This window comes from Setaria viridis, chromosome 9, assembly GCF_005286985.2.
Source record: "Setaria viridis chromosome 9, Setaria_viridis_v4.0, whole genome shotgun sequence".
Taxonomy (NCBI): domain Eukaryota; kingdom Viridiplantae; phylum Streptophyta; class Magnoliopsida; order Poales; family Poaceae; genus Setaria; species Setaria viridis.
The window spans coordinates 30,333,150-30,339,149 of NC_048271.2; positions in this window are offsets into that span (position 1 = coordinate 30,333,150).

Below are 6,000 nucleotides of genomic sequence, written 5' to 3' on the forward strand. Positions count from 1 at the left end.
TGTTGCGATTAGCCTAGAGGACGAGCGCGCTTTCCTATTTAGGATCCAGCCTTGTGCGAATCAGGGCTGTCTTGGAGCTATCACTAGTCTCAAGGTCAATGGCTTTGATTTCTACTTCATTTGCCGGCTTGACCTTGGCTGCCCCCGACTTCTTTTCAGGGATCTCGAGTTCTGACAGGGATAGTTTCTTGGATGCGGTGAAGACTTGCATCATCGAATTTGGTACTTGTGTAGTTGCTGCTAGCTCCACGGCTTCTGTGTCGCAGTCATACAACCTCTTCAAGTCCTCGCACAGGGAGAGTACTCCCTTGGGTCCCGGCATCTTGAGTACTAAGTACACATAGTGTGGGATGGCCATGAATTTGGCCAATGTTGGTCTTCCAAGGATAGCGTGGTACAATGTTTTGAAGTCTGCTACCTCAAATCGGATGTATTCTGTCCGGTAGTGTTATTTGGTCCCAAAGGTAACTAGCAAGACCACCTGTCCAAGGGGTATAGCCGCGTTGCTTGGGATGATCCCATAGAATGGACAATTCGTTGGGGTGAGCATATCAGTGATGTTGAGGCCCATATTCTTCAATGTCTTGGCGAACAGTACATTGAGACCGCTACCGCCATCGATGAGTACTTTAGTGAGTCTGGAGCTAGCGACTACTAGGTTCAGGATGAGGGGATATCATCCTGGGTCTGAGAAACTAGTCCATTAGTCCTTCCTGGAGAAGGTAGTTGACACTTGGAGAACGTTGGTGTTGCAGGTTCAATGGACATAATCTCTCGAAGGGTGAGCTTCTAGGACCGATTCGTAACAGTACCCGGTGAGCCGCTAAAGATGACGTTTATGGTGTTCGATGGGTTATGGAATTTGCCATTGTCACCATCATCTTCGTCTTCCTTGGCCTTTGAGAGACCAAGTTGAGAAGTGCCTTAGTCTATTTGTGATGAGTGATTGACAAGATGATTTGAGGCCTTACTGGTTGAGTCCTTATTCCATATGCGCTTGATTATGCTAACGGCTAACCGAAGGTGTGAGTTGTGTTGTGCTGGTTGTGTAACCCATATCTTGTGTGTTGTGTCTCTTGGCTTGTAATGTGAAGGTGTAAGATGCGACATGACGGTCGACAACATGAGGTGAAGGTCAACGAAAGGTTCATACCGATGTACTAGGGCTGTGAAGGGTGGACATGAGTAGGCTTGGACCGAGGGACCTAAGGAGTCCGGACGGAGTCATGGGCGATCCACATGGTGCATAGAAGAGCAAGAGTACACGAACAGTGATGGAGACGGCATCGGTCGAGTCAAGCAAGACGGAGGCAAGTCGAGTAGGTGGCCTAGGAATCAGGAGCGAAAGACTTGGAGGCGTCGAAGGCTTGGTGGAGGCTGGACATGCGTTGACATCGGTGAGTCATGCCTTGCAGAGCGTGCAAGGAGGTTTGACCGGTTTGGCCTTAAAACCAAAGGTGAGTCATGCACGGTGGGCGTGCAAGAGGGTTTGACCGGTTTGGCCTCAAAACCAAGGGACGAGTTTGGTGCGGTCGGACAGCATCGAGTCGGAGGACGCGTGGCACCATCGCGAAGCTTGCGTTGAGGCAAAGCTAAATCGTGAAGGCGCCGGGTCCGTCCGATGAATGAAAAAAAAGTTGGACGGTTTTACTCCTATGGGGTATTTGAGTTGTGTGCTTAATGTAAGGGCATTTTGGACATTTTCCAAATGCCTATATATGTGTAGGAGGGTTGTTTGGGGTAGCAATCTTTTGGGCTAGTTGGTGGTAGGCTCCTCATTTGATTTGTGAGAGTCTTTGGTAGAGGGAGAGAGGGAGAAAGGAGGGATCTTTGTTTGATCTATTTGCCATCCTAGTTTGGATTGTGCTTAGGAGTGGCTTGTAATCAGACATGGTGAAGTAATCCAAATATCTATTTCGTGCCCTCTTGTTCCATCCCGTTTGGATTTGCAATTTCCGTTTGTGTTCTTCATGTTCTTGCTTCTTCCTCTCCACCCCCTTCATGTTTTTGTTTAATCCGTGATTTGTAGGGTGCTTTGAGTCTAACCGATTGTTTGGAAATGAATTAGGATGTGAGTTGAACTGTTCCACCAAAGGAATTCGATTGAAGCCTCACGAGTTCATAGATCGGGGTGATTAAATTTTTGGAGTTGAAAAAGTAGCATTCTTCACGAGATTTGATTTTCCCGTTGATTGACAAATCTTTGAGGGATGATTTCTTAGGAGTAGCTTCTCTACTATCTTGACATGCTTTGGTTAAATTTTGGTGGCATTTGACATTGATTTGACCAAGTTTCGGACGATTTGGAGTTCGCGCGAACATTTTTGGGAAGCTCTGTCCGCCTGGGGCGGACCGTCCGCCCTTGCGGTGCTGATCGTCCGCCCAGAGCTCGCAGAATCGCTTTGGTCTGAGCTGTGTTTGAGTTCTTGAGGTGTTTTTGTTTAGGTTTCACTCCAGTTGCTTCTCGAGAGTCCCACTATGTCTTTTGATCATTATCATAGACACCCAGCTACCTTGGTGGCTTGTGGACCTCTCCTCTTCCACTCGTTTTGATTTGGTGTTTGATTTTGGGATAGCGGTCTAAGTTTTTGAAATAAATATTTGAGGCTCACATTCACCCCCCCTCCGGTCACTGTTTCGGTCCTTCAATTGGTATCAGAGCTTGGTTAAGGATTATACAACCTTAATTGGTTTTGTGATCCATGGGGTGACAAGGTAAAGGGCGTTTTTGTTTGCGGATTTGGTTTTCGAAATTTGAGCTTGCTTTTGGCTAATCCTAAATGGTGCTTTGAGCTATGGCACTAAGCTCTTCTTCTTGTGGTTCATTGTCCTCAGGTAGGAGGAGTTCGGAGATTGAGTTGGAACCAGAAGTGGAGGCGGTGATGGATCTCCTCAAGAACTACCAGGATGGTGATCTCACAAAGGGCGAGTTCTACCACGGGCTAAGAGACATGAGCCAAGGTACGCTTGCCAAATGCATCATGGTTCTATGCAATCGTGTTGATGATTGTGAAGATGAAAATGAGAGAGATAGAGCTTTGTGATGCTTTGCGTAGGAAGAATGAGAAGATGAAATGTTCTCTTGCTAAGTTGAAATGCAGAATTGCTCATTGGAAGTCACATGCTTTAAATCCTTGCAATTCTTGGAATGCCTAGCTTAGAAAGAATGATGAATTGAACTCTTCTTTTGATTGCTTGAAATCTAAAAATGACTTGTTGAAATTAAATGCTCCATTCCATGCAATTCTTGTGTAACTTTAAATAATGATTTGTTAAGGCTAGAGATGAAATTGCTTTGTTGAAGTTAAATGCTTATTTACCATGTGTTTCATGTGAGTCTTTGCTTGCTGAAATTAATGAACTAAAATTGACTCACACCACATGTGTAGATCAACTTGAGCATGCTAGGGCTGAAATTTGTGAAATGAAGTCTATACCTTGTAGCATGTGCTCTTTGGTGCTTGATGATGATGTTTGCCTTACTTCTTGTGATAATCATGATATAGTGCTTGATGTGAATGATGATGATTGTTCATGCGGTCTTATTTGCACATCATGCATTGAATTGGAAAATGAAGTTTTGGCTTTGAAGCAAATACGCGATGATATGAGCGCCAAGTTGGTTGATCACAATGAGATGAGTGACAACCTTGAGAAAGAAAATGAACTCTTGTGTATCACATATGCTAAGTGCATTGAAATGGAGATGGATAATTTGAGAAATGCTCCATGTGGTACTTGTGATCGCCTAAAATATGAAAATGAGGTTTTGGCCACAAGATGCTTGTGCTAAGTCTTCTGATTCTCGCAATTCTCACTCCAATGTTGGTGTTTCAAAAAATTACTTTTTCTCAATCGGAACTGGCTTCTTCTATTGAGCGTGAGTCTTTGGATAGTAGTACTTGTGCTAGTGCTTTGGATAGCTCTTCTATAGCTACTCCTAAGCTTGTTGCTTCTTCCGGTATTACCCAAGACAATTCAAGTGGCAAGGGTGCTTCTCACATTTTTGGAAATCATACTCCAAACCGAAGTTCCATTGCACCTTTTGTAAGAAAGATGGGCATACCGTTGAGTTTTGCTTTCGCCGTGTCAAGCACGAGCAACGTGTGCGTGCCAAAGCTTTTAGGAAGCCACATAACCTTTCCCATGGCACGTGTGAACCTAATGTGGACACCAAATCAAATGGTATTGTTGATGCTTCTTACTCTAAGTCCCAAGGGACTTCTCACTTGAATGAGAATGGTGATTCATCCTCTCAGACCGTGCCTCCAAAAAGGCCTTTGTACCATTGCTCTTATTGTGAGAAAGATAGGCATCAAGAGATTTTTTGCTATCGCCATGCAAGACAAACGCGGCGAGCTCGTGCTTCTAAGCCTTTAGTTGTTCATAGCCCTATTCATGGAATGAACACTTGTGAGCCTAGTACGAAGCCACATTTCATTGATGGGTTTTATGACTCCTTTTCTAGTTCTCATGGTGCTTGTATTGGTTCTTCTCTTAAGACCTCGGGGGATCATTGCCTTTTTGCTAGTGGTAGCATTCGTTCTTCTTCTCGAGTTTCTCCTTTGAGGCGTGGTTCCAAGGGTGTTCCAAAACCTTCTTATTTGAACTGGCATTTGAATCATGCTAACTCACATGATAAGTTGAGTGCATCTTTTACTCGTGTGACTAATTTTTGGATTCCCAAGTATATGCTTGCTAACCCTTTGGGATCCAAGACTCGGTCTTCTTTGTCCCCTCATGTGTAGGTACGGGGATGTGGGTGGAGAACATGAGCTCGAAGGGACTTGATCTTTTGCTTAAGGTGATCAAGACTTGATGGTTCTCCATGCCATTTGGATGGTCCTCAAGAGGCCTTTGTACACTTGTATAGTGAGTTTTCCCTTCCACACTCTTGTACTCACTTGTATACTATTTGCATATTTTATTCTTGTATCATGCTGTGAATATACCATGGTAGGCTAGCTACTTTTTCATGTTAGCATATGTGATCTTCATGTATATCTTTTCATGCTAGCTTTGTAATATATCTTGGTGGATGATCCACATGAACATCATGCCATGCTTTAGCTTAGTCTTCATAGTGGGTATGACATGTTGTTCGTTTAGTATCATTTTAGCTTAGTATCTTTGTATGATCATTTGCACCTTGTTGACATGTTTGCTTGCCCAAACTTTTATTCATAAATGTGGAATCATGTTACAATGTTTAAATTTCTCTCATTGCTATCATCATTGCATTGTGTGGCATGAATTGACCTTCATCTTGGTTTTAGGCCTGCTTTGTCATTAGGTTGCATTTTGCTCCTTCTTTGGATTTTCTTTTCCTTTTGATTGGCATTGGAACTTTTCTTTTGCCTCTTCTTTTCCTCATTTTTGTTTAATAGGTGTCTATGGGTGAGGGGGAGTTCGGCTTCATTTGAGGGCGAGTTTGGACCAAGACTTGCTTTGGTTTTTGATATATTCACTTTTATCTTTTAATTGGTATCACAAGTGATCTTCATTTTGAGTTCATCTTCTTCAAGTGATATCAATTTTTTATCCTTAAATTGGTATCTTTTCCATGGTACTCAATTGGGATCCTTAGCGGTTCTTCCTTTACCACGAAGCTTTTCCTATATTGGTTTGACCCTCATGAGCTTTCTTGATCTTGAGTCGAACCCCATCTCTTTTAACATTGTATTGCATTTGTATAATATTGCACCTTGTACACTTTACACTAGATGAGCTTCTTCTATATATCCTTAGCATTTCCTTATGCTATTTGTGAACTAATGCATTGGTTGGTGATTGTGTTAGCAATATGCAGCATATGCTCTTGATGATATTGTCATATAACCATGTTGAGCTAAATGCTTTTTGAAATCAAATGTTAATCTTGAATAATGAATTCTAAAATGCTTATCACCCATGACTAGCTACCTGTTTATGCATTGCTCTTGCTTAAATGCTAACTCCATGTTTAGCTTGTACTTCGAATTCATATTCCTTTTCAATTGG